This window comes from Varroa destructor, unplaced genomic scaffold (genome assembly GCF_002443255.2).
Source record: "Varroa destructor unplaced genomic scaffold, Vdes_3.0 BEIS01000004.1, whole genome shotgun sequence".
NCBI classification, from domain to species: Eukaryota; Metazoa; Arthropoda; class Arachnida; order Mesostigmata; family Varroidae; genus Varroa; species Varroa destructor.
The window spans coordinates 35,525,753-35,541,971 of NW_019211457.1; the positions used below are offsets into that span (position 1 = coordinate 35,525,753).

Here is a 16,219-nt window from a genome sequence, read left to right on the forward strand (position 1 = left end):
ACCCAAAAGCTTGAAAAGCCAATACATACAGACATAGGCAAATCTACATACACACATTGACGGGTAGTAGCAGATATTATTGGCATTGGCCCGCTGCAGGAGCAGCAGGCCAATGCCAATATCTTCACACGGATGTGTCAAATAGAGTGTGCCGTCGAATACATTAACAACACTTGACATGATGCAAAGAACAACTAACAACACCGTCGATAGGAAGAAGTGTTGCGTGCTACAATGTTGTAATAGCAGTAGTAGTATATTATAGCACCCGAAGGAAATCGCATAACAATGGGCACCAGCGGCGACCCCGAGTGCCATCACCATTGCGCTTACGCTTTTCGCACATTCTAACTACTATCACAGTGTGTTTTACTACTTCACATTTACATCTTAGCATTTCTACATCTGTGGGAGATCTGTAGATGAAGAAAAGGCACCAACAAGGGAATCGATGACAGTAGGATTGCTACTGGCGTAAATCAGAAAAGTGTAGGTTGGATCTACGTCAGATTGGCGATGTGCTAAACACATATATATATTGGCATGTATGCTAAGGCGCACGTACACAAACTCCATGAAACGTATTACAATCGTCTTTTGTTTTTAACTCGACTTAGATATTGCTCTGCGGCAATGATAAATTGTTGCCGTTGAGCATTAGGACGGGGTGAATGACTGGACGAATAAGTATCAATAATACATAATATATAAATGAACTGCGAAAGCACCGTAGCTGATCGTGTTCACAGTATCGCGTACTAGTTCCTGCCGTGCCTACCTGGTGTGTGCGTGATGGCGACGTCCTTAAACTGGATAATAGTACATTACGTGTATAGGCCGCGCAATTTGTCGCCAGTATACAAACAATTATATTAATAATTATGCTAGAGCGACGGTAGTTGCCGTGACGCCAACTTCAACGCGGCACATTCGCAGCAACGTTGAGTAAAGCAACATTATTTATAATTACGCCAATGGCCGGAACACTTGTCCCAACGATAATTTTATGCAATACAATACAGTAAGCTGATACGAATACGGCCAGCTGCTCGATGAACTGGTTTTTTTTTAACGCATAAATCTATCGAGCAACAGATATGTCATCATTGTCTTTTAGCTGTATCGATGTGTGTTATCAGCCGTCCCTGCGTCTATGATGTAGCTACACTAGCCATCTGTTTGCACTTGTACTCGTCTCCATTCGCAGTCTGCTTGTCTCCTTCTGTCCTCGCTCGTCCTTAACTACCTCTCACGAAATCGAAGCATGGCAGCATCGTAATACTATTTTACGCGACACCGTAGATTAAGTCATCATCGCATCAATCGTACGAAACCGAACCATGGAGTTAGCATTCTAAGCGATCATGCCAGAATCTAAGCCGACTCTACTACGACTGGTACTGCTATTCACTAGTACAACTAGTCGTTTCACTGACACATTTACCATGGATGAAGTCGGTTAGAAAAATCCAAAGCATCACTAACAGAGAAAAAAATCAACGGCAATAGTACCTATAAGGACGACGATAGCGGCAAATTACAGACGACAGAAACAGGGATGCACCAGACTCATTCAACAGCCTACTAGTACGTAAAGTGCCGGTTTTGTGTTATGATTTATTACCAGAAAGCAAAAATATGAAATTCAAGCTAGTTTCATTGCCTTAGTCATCGCTCGAGTGTGGCACAAGCGGACCTTCTGCGGCCAGTAGCGAGGCTGCCATTCATCGACTGAGAGGAAATAGAAAGCGAAACAAAGAGCAGGCGAGAAGGCAGGTAGACAGACGGAGTAAGGGGAAGGGACGACGAGAGACTGGCCCAATTCGAAATAGTTCGCTTCAGCAACAGTGGTGGTGGTGGTGGTGGTGGTGGTGACGGCGGCGGCGGCGGCGGCGGCGGCGGCGGCGACGACGACGACGACGACGACGACGACGACAGCGGTTACCACAGACAACAATATTGGCGAGAATAGGCAGACATTTCTGATTGCTGTTGATGTGGCTATGGATGTTATTGCTGTGACTCCGGCGCATCCACAATGTCAGTTGCAGCGTGGACACATGTTCTGCTTTGGCGCCTAAAGAACCAACCAGTAGTTCCTTACAATGGTCCCTCAACAGTTCGATTTTATTGTCTGCGCCATCGTTAGGCCAAGGAGAGACCTCTCCGTTTCGAAATTACTTCAAACCAATTGAAACCCCAATCAAAAGCCAAAAAAGAGGTTTGGCTCTAGAATGTTAAAAAAAACACGGAAGTGATGCAGCCTTGAAGGAGGCTCAATATATAATTTATTGCAACATTCGCGGGCAAAGCTCGCGCGGCAAAAGCTAAAAGCAAGATAACCTTCTGTAATCATATCAGTAGAAACAGCAGAAACTGGCGGAAGCAGAGTAAAAGAAAACCTTAGGAGCTTCCGTTTCGAAGACTCCAAGGTCTTCTTCCAAGACTTCGTAAGTCAAGTTGACAGAGATTTCTAGTTAAAATTGCACCTACAATTGCATGCACTTTCTTTTAGATGATGTGAGTGATTTAGCCAATCAAGCAAATGGATTCCACCTAAAGCCATGATAGATGGAGGAGCAGGGTAAACTTGGATGGTGAAGGCAGGAAATCGGTTAAGCGGATAAACGAACATACTTACCATAACTTTACACAAATCTTACGACCGACGAAGCATAGGTCCTACTAGTTGACTTCTAAAATTAAGTGAATAAACTAGATCGACAGGTTAATAAAGGCCAGTTTTTCTATTGAACCTTTGACTTTTTGAACGACGCTTCTAATGCGGCTCATACAAGACACCGGGAGCACTCCAATGCGGAAAATCCAAGTCGATTCCTAAAGCCAGGGGTTTCGTATTTCGTCGCTTTGGGTTTCACTCATTAGACGGTTAACCGAGACTGACCCGCACTAAACGTTATCAAGGAACGAATCGCGGTCATGCACCAAACGCTTAAGAACAGGACACCAGCAAACCGAGGAGATCTGAATGTTGCCATTTGTTTGTCGTCTGCGTATAAGAAGCCTTAGAAAACGCGCAAGCTGCTGTTAAATGAGGATGAAATTCAGTGTGAAATGTTCTTGGTTCGTTTCATGGGTCCTAAAAATGGTTTTATGAAATTTAAAACAGGCCGCTTCGAAGCTTATTTGGATCAAGATTTTTCGGGGATACTGATTTGAGTGCGACTACCCGAGTAACGAGAGCCATCGATCGGGTGTCATTGGTAGACAAAACGCTTTTCAGAATTTGGATGCAAAAGTTAAGAAATAAAGGTATTGTGCTTATAAAATTAAAGCTTGGATCATAACAGATTAGATAGACCTAAAGTAGCCTCGATTTAGCACTTATTAATATTAAAAATCTCGACTGTATTACGATATGTATACCTTTAGTTAAAGAATAGTGTTATTACAGATAGCGTTCACAAAAACCAACCGGCAACTCGAGCAGAACGTTATCAGCTGTAAGATTTATATATATATATAAATCTAAGTTAAAAAATCTAAACATATTAAGGAAGTTTATGAGAGTCGCAATTTCTCCTATGTACTGCTTCTGCACTGCTTTCAGCATGTACAGAAAAAAGCTGACGCTATCGTTATTTCATCGCTAATTCGCGCTTTATGAGTACCTAACAAACGTTGCGATTACTATATAACGTGGGAGGGTTTCAAAAATAGCATGAAAAGCTTATTTAACCCGTTATGTTGCAGCTTAAATGGTTGACACATCCAACCTTGAAAAGAACACTTTTCGATCCTATTAGTTTATTTGAACAGCTATTGCTATCTAACCGCAACGTGGTTTAGAACAATATAAATATGTATATTGAAATTATATGGAGACAATTCAGGGCACCCAGGTGCACTGTGACATTTATATTCTGGAGCCTGCAATGATATCAAAACAACACATGTATTTCGATATGGTGTGGAATTTACGAATAATTTCGAAAAAACATATACATGCATCTATTGTCGTAAGGCTGGAATTCGTAAAGAGATGGTAGCATAGCGGCGCGTCATATAAACTGCGACTAGCGTAACAATAAACAGCAAACAGATATCTGTACGCGTTCCCATTCCCCTACTACAATAATTTCTAAAATAATTATTGATCGTCTTCTTTTCGTCTGTCGTCTTCGTCAAATGCCGCATATCGTAGACGCGCGTATGCACGCACGCACGCCCGCCCGCACGTACGTATGTGTTGTTCTGTTCCACCACCCGACGACTGATAGGTAAGGTGAGCCATGGCATAGATGAGGCGGAACATTGAGACATGGAAGTGCAACTTTATAATGGGTGGCAGTTGTGACCTTCGAGGTGATGTCCGCGACGTTGATTACAGTCGTACCAACTGATACCGAGTGACGGATGACCGACCACCTTCACTGAAGACATAACGCGCCATAATCGCTACACGCTGACGGCTAGGATATTGAATCCCCACAACACAACTAGCAGCTGTCTAATGCCTGCGGTAATACATTTTCGGTAAATGCAGCAACTCTTTTTTAGTGTGCATTTACTTTTTAGCTATTGCGAGTTTAAGCGGTGACCAGTACATACGGGTCTGTATAATCAAATATCAATTGCACTTATGGGTTATATGTAACACTATGCTGCTATTTCTCGCCCACAGAATTACATGAATGTATGAGCGGTTTTAGTAATATGAGTTCTTAAAACGACAGAATATGGCTGATACATATTACTGAAGTCAGATAAAAGAGAGTGCTCGGAGCACGTGTGGAAGAGTGGCGCAGCTCGAGCATTTAAGCTGGTCAACACCAATGACTGCTGCGGCCATGGCCGCTGTTACTGAGACGCTAATGTTGTCACTGCCGGCCAAAATGTAAAAAATGCTCCTGATGGTCGACGTCAACAAGAAAGAGATAGACAGAAAGATCGGTGCAAAGTAAACCGAACGCAGTTTGAGACGTTGCAGGAGGCGCTAGGTCCCTTCGCAGTCGTCATAATAGGAGAAAAGCAGTGCTAGAAGTAGCGACAGCAGAAAAGGTAGTTGTCGTAATAGTGGTGGTAGGCATCGGGACAGCCATCTCAGCTAAGACTGCAAAAGCACTAGCTTCAGCCGTACAGCAATTGAATGAAAACCGACGCTGGCGGCGGCGGCAGCAGCGGACTCTCAGTCGGTCGGTCGCTGGCACTCTAGCTCTCTAGTTATAATAGCGACAGCGAGAGCAGCCGCGCCGCAGCGGCCATCGCAGTGGCGGCGGCAGCCGCTATCGCTAGCGTTGCTGGCTGTCGGTCGGTGTGTCTGTTTGGCGTGGTATGGCAGGGATGCTGCCGTATGTAATCCTCGCTTGGTCGCTGAGGTGATCGCTCTTACTGGCTGTCACTCGCTGTACCAGCTACGACGACAACAACAGCGCCAGTTCCAGCAAAGGCCGCGACGGCAACGACGCTAGTCGATGGAGAAGCACCCAGAGACCAAGCGGCCCAGCAAATGAACGCTTGTGCTATCGTCCAGTGGCACAAGCATTAAAAACAACAATACCAGCATCGAGCACCGACCGCCGTCCTGCTACTATTACTGGTTGTAATAATACGATCGGCCGTAGCGCATAAATTGTACAAACTACCAAGCGACACAAGCTAATACTGACTGGCCGCTACTGACCCATGTCTGCGTTGTACTATCGAGCAAGCATCTACGTGTGCATATCTGCCCATATAAGCTAATGATAACACGGCCTGTTATATGCACCGATACTGTGTGATACAGTCGCCGTTGCTGAAGAGCAATAGTGCTTGAAAACATACTAGGTACTTATCGTTCTATTATTATCATTACCAGAAGTAAATATAGAACGACAACAGCTGCGTACTGTCGTCTACTACCTTAGACATTAGCTGTAAATATCTGATCGATGTCAGAAAGCAGGCGATCCGTTATTCAAAAACTTTAGCTTCGTACGTCTGTTTATTACATTGGCTCAAAGAGAGCTGTACCAAGAGCAAGCCAACGATTGTATCTATATTGCCATTATGATATGTACAGCAATTTCTTATGTTCAACAACGATGGTGACATTTAGTTCCGCTGAAATAAATGCAGGTTGAAGAGCTGAAGTTGTGATAGAGCCCATTTAAATATTCATAATCACAGTCATCCTAATGAACAAATCTATTCGCCCAAGACCGCATCGATTGGCCCGTGTCACGCTGTGGGACTGGAAGAGGAAATTCTGAAGTTGTCCTACGATATTTCGATAGAATTTAAACCGCGGTAATCAATCCAATTCTCATGAAGAAGAGAAGCGAAGATACACACAGGATATAAAAACAAAATGGTAGGCCATCCGAAATTCCTCATGTCATCTTTGCAGCCGATTTTGATTTCTGCCAGCTCTGTATGGCCAAGCATGGCGACGCCGGCGGTGGCGGCTACTCTGGCGCTGGACGTGTAAATCGTATTCTTCAAGATACTTAACAACCCAAAACGGCTGCACCACTAGTAACGATCGAATGACTTCCCTCACTTCTTCGGTAGCCATCAGTGTCTAGCAAATTTGACTTGAGCGAATAGTTCTGCGATATTTGCGTTCACCAATACGATTAAGGCTGTCATGGTTAGGAATGACGATCCTTGGTATGTTCTTTTTGAATAAACATAACAAGCTACGACTGTTTCGACTTATCCCCAAAAGAGCCATTATTATTATGGCACAGCTGTTAGTGTTTCACTAAATTTGTATTAGATAATTTTTTTCTATTGCACATTGTTATAAAACACGTAGTTTATCAATAAAGGAGTATGCATTTAGTTATGACTTAGAGCTAGTTTGCAGCAGTTAATGGCACATGAAAATTCGAAAGCCTAAAAAGGCCTAAAAGTCCAAGCCTTGCTTTACAGCATCCGTCGGGGCCTTTCCATACTTTTATCTGCAACACTTGATACCGCGCGTTCCAATATTTGATTATCCTCGCATCATAGAACTATAATTATATGTAGTGTTATCACAACTTCCAAGACATTCGGGATAGTGCACGTCACTATTTTGAAGACTAGTTGCTAATGGTCATTGGTTCTTTTTAATGGCAATGGTTGACTTTGTAGATGTAGCTTTCGTTTAGAACAGTAAATTAGCGAATCAGGAATATCACTTCCCTTTTTCCCTGTCGACCGCCAGAGTTGTATAGCTAGCAGCGCACGGTCCTCTCGCTCTATCGCCGTTGGTCACCACTTGCTGGTGTGGCTGTGTGCGTGTACGACTGGCGATCTTCATCTGCACGATGCTCTCCTCAGTCTGCTTTTTTTCTTTTCACTCGAAGGAAGTGAGTGAGTACGCGGCCTATGTGCGTCCGTGCTTCGATGTGTGCATATATCGTAGATATGTCTGGGTAACAGCTCCGATGGCTGCGGCGGTAGCGGGAACGTTCTGCGTTGCGCGGCATCGTGCCGCAGTGGCTGCCGGCGTCGGCTCCGACGTATGATGGATGGTTAGGAGGAGGGCGAGCAGCGCCGGCAGCAGCGGCAGAATTCGCTATTTTTCGTCTTCTTTGCTTGCCTCTTCCTCTTCGTTGTAGAGCAGCAGTGGTAATCGAGCTGGCCGTAGCGCCTGAGAGATGCGAGATATAACAGCCACTTCTCCTTCCTCTGGACCTCTCTTGCTTACCGCTGCTCGCGTTCACCACGATACAGCCACAAGCAATTCTGGCATCATCTAAACCTTTCCTTCGTTAGTTCCTTTCTTCAAGTGGTCAATTATCGTTGTTTAGAAGCTCTTGCTGCATAATACTGGCTAATAAAATTAAACAGCATCAACATGCGAGTAACCATTTTAGCTAGAGGGCAAGTTCTCTAGGGTCTCATTTCCAGTTGTTGTTCCTATGTTTAGCTTATTATACATGTGAATCATGTACATATATAAGACTGGAAATTGTAAGGCACATCTCGCTGTACTGCATAACCGCTACGTTTGTAGTCGATTGTATTAAAGCTAACCAAAATACGAGAGAGTTTGATTTTGCACCGACGACAATTTGTCTACTTAAAATCATGTTCGGCACCCCAACAACTAATACAATAGCATTGTCTAAAAGAGCTTTTGAAAGAAATACAAAGAAATATTCTCTTGCTCATAGGTTTCACTTTCGAGCATAACTTGAACTACACATATGCTCCGTGCTGATCTCCAGATCCGGCGAGCGACATAAGGAGGCACCATTCTCTTCCGTCGCCTTTCTCATAACGCAGTTCCATTGAAATCTCACTACTTTAATAGGTTGGTATCTTCCAACAGCCAGGCTTCGTCCTATCCAAGCGGAGAGGCACCTAGCGGTCCATAGTGGAAGATGCACCAAGGCAATATCGATAATGGTAGCTACAATAAACGTAGAGACAGATTTTGATGCTGGAAACATTTCCCCTCCGTGAGTGAGACGAGATAAAATGCCGCCTTGTCTGAAACCAGTCTACCGTAGAAATGAGTCTGATGTAAGTAGACTAGAAGGTCTGATGGGCGCAAATGATTCTTAACTTATGGCAGCTGCGCCAGAAGCACACGTTCTATAATATGTTGGTGCACTTCACTAGACTACTATGTCAATACGTTGCGATAGATATGGTTAAAAACAAAGGTTGTCTGTATCGGTCCCGTACATATTAAGTGTTACTCAACACGAACTTCAATTCTGTTTTGGTGCGGATAACCCTACGGACTGCGCTGATAATATTGGGCCTCTCGAATTCACAGCCCGGGTCGCTACTACAACAACGGCCAACTGTGGCGGCATTCGATGCTGTGGCGTACATTATTCTTAAAAACTGTTCGTTCAGCCACATCTCGCACCAAGCTCAGCCGTTCGTGCTCCACTTTCCTTGAAGAGTCCTTACTTTAACTCGTGCTTAATCGCCCATTGGCCAAGTCCTTCATACTGAGCTCGAAGATGTTTTTTCATACTCTTCGGCTATCCTTTCGGTGAGAACAAGTCCCGGGATTCACTTATTTCGTACGGCATCAAAGATCTGCCCCGCTAAGAAAGGGAAACCGGGGTGGATCTTGCTGGCCTTACCTGTGTTTTCTCTAGCAAACCTATGAAACGACATAATAACTATACAAACATGTATTGACCAACTTTTTGTTTTTCCTTTGTAGCAATGATTCCTGCTTTTTTAATTTTCTCGTTGAGACAAAATTTTCTTAATGCTGAGATTCGAACCATACGCATGTTCTATATGGTGACCACAGCAACACATTCAAGAAAACGCGCGTTGGCTACGCGGATCGCAAGGGTCTTTGTAGATCGCAAAAATATTTGTAGTTCAGAGTAGGTTGGTAGATCAGCTACTGCACAGCCTATTCGACGAAATGGTCATGATTTTTTTCAATGGCAGCAGGACAGAATTCTCGTAAAGTCCCAAATAGAACGAAATTGCTCTTCGTTGCCTTGGACCCTCTCTCCCCCCCTCCCGCCCGTTTCACCGCGTCTCGTAGAAATATACAAATAGCAGAGTACGATACAAAGGAAAAGAGCCTGCTCAGATTTGAGGGGTAGTCGGGAAGTGGCTTTTACTCTGCCTATCGTTAGCACCTGCCACAGAGAGACCCGTCGAGCAGGACTTTTCTTGCGCTCGTCCCAGCACCTTATCAAAACCTTTTTCATGGGAGAAAAACACTTTGGGTCAGATAAATGGTCAAGTGAGTGATGATCAAGTACCTGCAAATAACTAAACTACTATATAGATTGTCGAAACGTCGCGCGAATCAGTTTTCGGGAATACCGATGCCATTGTACGTGAGGCATGCCAGGTAGCATGAGGCACACGTGGATTGCAGGAATAATGTCAATGCCGCATATTTCTCAGATATCTTCAAAAATTCAGACATCGTTGCTGTTTACTGAGTAGAATTTGACAATTAATTATTATTTGGTAAGCCGAACATCTAGTTATTATTATGAGAAGCATGTTTTAATGCTCTAGAGCTAGACAAATAACAATAAATATTGAAAATATGCACTAAGTTGTTACGAAAAGTATCGCTGCACCGATTCTATATTGTTAGTTCTCTATCATAACGCCTTGCGACACCCACGTACTTGCATTTGATAGGGCGTAACATGTCGGCATGGATAAGCTTAGACATCTTGGCCCGATGGGATATCCTATACGGAAGGTTCTCATAGGTACGACACCGACAGCGGCCACATCTAGCACAAGAAACCAAGAAGCTTTTCAGCTTATTCGGTCGACTCTGCTCTATTCCTCTTTGCAAATTACGCTATGTTGGCAAGAAGCACCACCCTGCGCTGGGATCAGCTGCTGCGACCGTTCTACGCCTACAGCTCTCAGATAGGGTGCAGTTTAGCTTAGTGTTATGCCATAAACGCACCAGCGGGTTTAAGCTAGAACTCATCAAAAAGACATCTCATCTTGATCATCATTTTTGCTGGCATTGATAGGCCAAGATGGGAAGGTGCTTAGATAGTGTTCTTCGACGGAGAGTGTGAATCCCATAAAAACTAAGAACGGACAAACGAACTGAGGAATACTTGTGCTGTTGCACCTGAATATGCTTTCTCTGAGGAAAAAGACGAAAACATATATTTTTGTGGCTAACAATACGCCGTATGTAATACTAAAAAGTAAATAGTAAAGCGGTATCACTCCCTTAAGTACTTGTCACTCTAATTCTGTTTTTACAGACGGTCCAAGTTCGGCCTAATGCAGCACAGGCGTGTTCGTAGTAAGTACTAGCTGAAAAATACTCCTTTTGGCTTCTTACATAGAAGGCAGTCCTTAAATCTGAATGTGACTATGAGATAATCATATTTTGCGAATTATAGCACCATATACACTTAGAATCATAATTTAATGATAATTATGGTAGCGTACAGCTGCTGTGGGCATGGATAATATGGGTACCCTCCGCTGGTTTCCGTAGAGCAGCGTGGCGATGTTGGCTCGTGGCTTCTGATCCTTAGCCCGCAAATGCCAACACGTGTTCACAAATTCTAAAGTGCTTTTTTGCCATTTAATTATTTATCAGCAAAGAATCTTCCCTCGCTCTAGACGCGCAAGTTAAGTGTACGTTACAAGGTTGACTGACTGGAAATTCAGAGATTTCTCGCGTGATTTCATCGGTTTCTTTCTACCCAAGCCTTCTTATCAAGCGCCTTCCACGACTTGAGAATGGCAGTAGTGTGGGTATCGTTGTCGCGGTTTCTCGTCAATCAGAACGCGTCTTCCATCTTCGCCCCATTTTTCGTGTTCCTTCAACTTGAACCTCGACCTCTCATGATCAGTTTGAACTGCCAGCCTCAGGAGAAAAAAGTGGCATGAGAGCTCAATGGAACTCTGTAAAAAGGCTTGACATTGCTGAGGAATCTTGTTATGCCCCCTCTCTTTTACTGCCGTTAAGGATTCCCCTTCTTGTGAGTTCGGAACGCTCGGCCCGGTTTACCGCACCTCACACATCCCCAGCCTTTACATTACTACCCGTTCCGTCGGGGTGTCTCGCCCTAAGAGGGTTATTTCTTCTGGCCCTCGTCTGAAGCTGCTATGGCGCTAAGGGTTATTACTCAAAGGTGATCCTTCACCCTTGTAATGAGCTGCCCACCCCCTCCTTTTCGCCCGTTAGGAAAATCGGAGCCAACCGAAGCACTCCGCCCCACCTTACGGAACACACCCAAGATAAAGTTACCCGCTCTGCCCCCAATTAATATGACTTTTATTTCTTACACGCTGAAAGCAACCGTGTACCTCAAGATCATTTCCTATAGCATTTCTAACGACAGTTTTGCGTAAAATGGAGTTTAGGCATATGTATCTTTTTAGTTACACATTAGGTCTCTAAGCGATTGCGGCTTGACCTTGGCATGTTAGATAGGCAAAAGTCGCAGACTGAACGTTTTACTCACGAATAAAATGAAAAATCAAGTTTTGTATTCTTTCAGTGTGGACAGGTTTGGTATACGTACGTATGTATATGATTTGGTTACCAATGAACATGTTAGTGTAGGATTTAGGATTCAAGGCCCAACAACGATGTTTTTTGTCGAGAACACAGTCCGACGCCGCATGAAATCATCTTTGTTCCCCTGGCTCTTATAAGCTCTCCTTTTCTCGTCATGACGGTTTGGAGGGAAAACAGTGGACCAGAATCCATCATTTTTCGCGATGAATAAATGATGCCCGTACACTCGGCGAAGCCCCACATACCCTTCTCTCATCCGCCCTCAGCTTTTGCTGCAGGAGACCTTCAAGGGATCTCTTGGCGCTCAGATCGAAAGAGAACGGAAGTAACAACCAATGAGGGTTTTTATTGCGGGGTCTGTCTGATCGATAACCGCTCAGTCCAACGAATTTTTCGAAATTGCTCGTGGCAATTAGAGAAACCCAAATCATAATGTGTGCTTCACCGGTTACAGCAAGAACCGACTGACCAGAGCCAGTATGTTTTCTCCTTTATCAAAAACTCTTAAGCAAAACGGGTGTTTACTTAGGCTATCTAGATAATTAGTGTGATTCTATGGGTACTCACCACTTTGGCGTATAAATTTGTGTACTGGTAGCCAGCCCCCTGTCTTCAACATTGCCCGATTAAGGGCAGCCCGTTTCTACTTTGATGACTTATAAAGGACGATATGGTAATCCACCTTTCAGCAGAGGTTAGCGATCACATTTGCGGCAATTTTTTGTTCTCATGATCCTAAAACCGCCCCATGCCCCAGGCACCATTCAGCACGTTGTTATAGCATCTGATCTCCTGGTCTCTGCGCTGACTCGAGTCTTCTCAAATTAGAATCCCATCTCTTAAGAGACCTAAGAACCTATTTCAAACACCAACGAAGGTTTACACTTCGCTGACGGTTTTGGCTGACTACATTAAATATCACAGATCATTCTTGTAATGTATTTATTTAATGTACAAAAAAATACACATTTGTTGAACTATAAACGAAGAAAGAACGTGTTGACGTTTTATCTGTCTAGCTGTCGGAGTAGCTGGAAATTTCACAATTAACGCATTAACCAGCCTTCTGTCTATGAGATACACAAAGATTTCACACCTATCACCGCGTTTCTGAATTTTATTTTTAAAGGCTTGATTTATTTAGTCCATAGATGTCGCCATTAGGCTCTTGTGGCACTTCACCCATTTTCACGAGTAACTGTTATTAAAAATGACACAAACCACCCGGCGGTTTAACGTGTAGAAAAAGTTATTTATACCCGTGAGATTCACAGAAAGTTTAATCTTGTTTGCCCTTATAACTGGTATTTCTAAGCAAGCGTTGCTTTCAGACGAACGTTAGGTGGTCAGTCGATCACGATGGCATCCCAAATCAAAATTTGAATCTGTAGAATCCGGCCGTCTTCTTTTACTTCCGGGTACACAGGATTTATGCACCCCTAGGTGCCCGCGCAAACGTTTTTTTTTTGTTTATGGTAAAGTAATCTGCCTGCAGTATTAAGCAAGATAAACTGTATGCTTAAGGGGACTCACTTCAGCTACGCAATGACAGGGACGGAACTACACTACTTACATTGGTTAGGTGTTTGCGTTCGTTTTACTAATCTAGGCATAATATCGCGTCAATAAACGGTTAAAGATACTGGCCTAAAGCAGCGGGCATGGTTTTACCGTCTAGATATCTGTACCGTTGGTATCCATAACCGTCAGAATTAAAGTTTTTCCGCTGCCAATATAAGTTCTACTATTCGATGTGCTCTTACAACTGTGCTATCCAGTCATCGTTAGTGGTGTCGCCGTCGCCGTCTTTCCATGAGTGATCGGTTGCCGTTCATTACGACCAATGTTCACGCGCATAAGTGGCGCTGTAAGCAGTCGTCAGCAGGAGCAGCTTGTTTGGACCTGAAGTTAGCGCGCGCGCGCGCGCGCGTCCGCCCGCCCCACCTCTTTACCTTTGGTCTAGTAGCCGTTATGAAACTTACACCGCCTTTATTGCCTACGCTAAGGGCATGCGCCACCGATACGATCATATAGGACAGGCAAATAAGTCGGGAGTGCGCTGACCACCTAGATCGGCTCACCCAGGTGCATGAAAAGCAACGACTTTGATGATGGCCACCGGCCGTAGGCCCCTTGTAGTTATTCAGTGTGAGTCAAACAAAAATACATTATAATACTAATTAGTAGCATCAAATTGTGAAGTAACTAGATAATTCTTCTATGAAACATTAGACGATATCAATTCAACAGCAGGGACACACCTAGCTTAAAAGCTGATCTGTGATCGGCTTTCTGCCAGACTACGACAGTTATTACGATAAATGTAGCCATAATGAGATCTCAACTAAAAATTTGCCTCTATTTCCACCATGAAATGGCCAGATCCCCGTTCCTGATACTAATAGTCCCAATCGCTTCTGACTGCGTCAACAGCTTACGTCCGACTAAGCACATTAATTATGAGAACTAGTTTCTACTTTTGTTGCCGTACTGATTTTAGTTATGACGTCGGACATGATATAATCTCGAAAATTAGCGAAGCTAGAGCGACATGAGAGGTAAGTACTTAACTGGCAACACTGTTGACGCTTATTTTGACCTTCCCGACAACAATGTCATTTTCGCCGAGTCAGCATTGTCACTCGTCGTTGTCTTTCTTTGATGTCTGCAAGATGTGGCGATGACCAAACGAGATCCATTTTCACTGAGTTGCGAGTCACGACTGAACTCTACGGGAGTGGCTCTGACCCAATGAGAGGAGTTTTTTTCCTTGTTGATGGGAGTAGGGACATAGGAGAAAAAGGAAAATGATCACACGAAGTGGTCTACATGCTATGCAGCGAACTAAGGAACAAGTCAAGCAAACAATGAAGTTGCTGCCTCTGATGGATAGAAACAAAAAAAGTGCCGAACAATTGCACTAAATTGGCTCGTGGCCTGAATGCTTTAACAGTGTGTTATCAACAACGCCGACGCAATTCAGAGAAAAAAAGGACTAAAATATACAATCAATAATGTGCCATGTTGCTGCGGGCTGATTAGAACACTGTGATATTCAAATCGTTAGATAGAGATCCATTTCTCTGCATCGTATTACACGAAAACAATACGAATATTTGGATTGTGTATAATATAGATGCAAATGTCGTTTCCAGGATTTACCGAGTTCAGTTTTTCTGATACGCGGCCAATCAGACATTTGTAACGCTTCGTTGGCCATTTAGATGTTAATGGCCTTTCACGAATCGAATGCTGAGAACGGCATAATAAAGCGCTTATACTTAAGATCATCAGAAAGCACATAAAAAAATTAATTGTTGAAAATCGGAATTAAGGACCCTGATACGAAATTCATACAAATCAGAAATTAAAGAGGAAGATATATTTCACGTGTTTTTACTACCATATGCTAAAATTACAAACTCTAATCTATTAATTAATACTGAACTACCATCCTCTTCGCCAAACGTTTGTGATTGAAGCTACCTTGCTTGTACGTCGTTATGAAAGTGACATACGATCATCATAAGGGTCTCATGGCCCTCCCGCACTGCATATGCAATATACTGTGCATTTGGCGCAACCTCTACTTCTACTTGTATTGTATATGTATCGCATCTGGATTGAACCACGCCAGCAACTATGGCGCTACACGCATTGCCTACTATGAGGCAGGCAAAGCATCGGTGGGTCGAGGTTCATGGGCCTTCGGTGGAGCCCAAAAGAACCCAACTAGCCTGCTCTATGCGTCGACCCATTCACGCACGCAGATCAATCAATGCGCCCTCTCTTCGCGTACTAGCTGCGAGTGCCGCTTCATTTTTGCGACACCTCCCTGGCCTCCTACGAGCAGCTTCTTCATACGACGGAGGAGCAACAGCGTCAACAGCAGTAGAACTGTTCGTACACGTCAGTACATGCAAAGAGGACGAAAGCATAAGCCTTCATCTTGTTTGCATCGTAGATGGTCCAACAACAGCATACATTCCAATGCGGAACCTGAATTATATCGGTGCGGTTCGTCAATGGTTAATTTGTCTGAAACTGTTGTAACAACACATCGTGTCATCCGAATCATCAAAGAAGAATTAGAGGCTCCCTTCAACGCTATGTATAAGCATCGTGCCCATACGCGTACATAGATATATCCGAATTAAAATTTAACCTGATACTTTTGCTTTACGTTATAACAATCGACGGGTACAAGTATGAAGAAAAAGATTGAAAATGTATCTAGATTGTGCACTGGGTCCACCTTTGCATTTGCAGGGTTCA

At 43.7% G+C, this 16,219-nt stretch overlaps 2 protein-coding genes across 3 annotated transcripts in view; one reads left to right on the forward strand and one right to left on the reverse strand.

Moving 5' to 3' along the window:
* Nucleotides 1-16,219, reverse strand: part of LOC111249028 (uncharacterized) — a 72,841-nt gene that overhangs the window by 23,948 nt on the left and 32,674 nt on the right. The window lies entirely within an intron of this gene.
* The window catches only part of LOC147756131 (uncharacterized), an 86,682-nt gene that overhangs the window by 17,444 nt on the left and 53,019 nt on the right, over nt 1-16,219 (forward strand). The gene's annotated exons all lie outside the window — the stretch shown is intronic.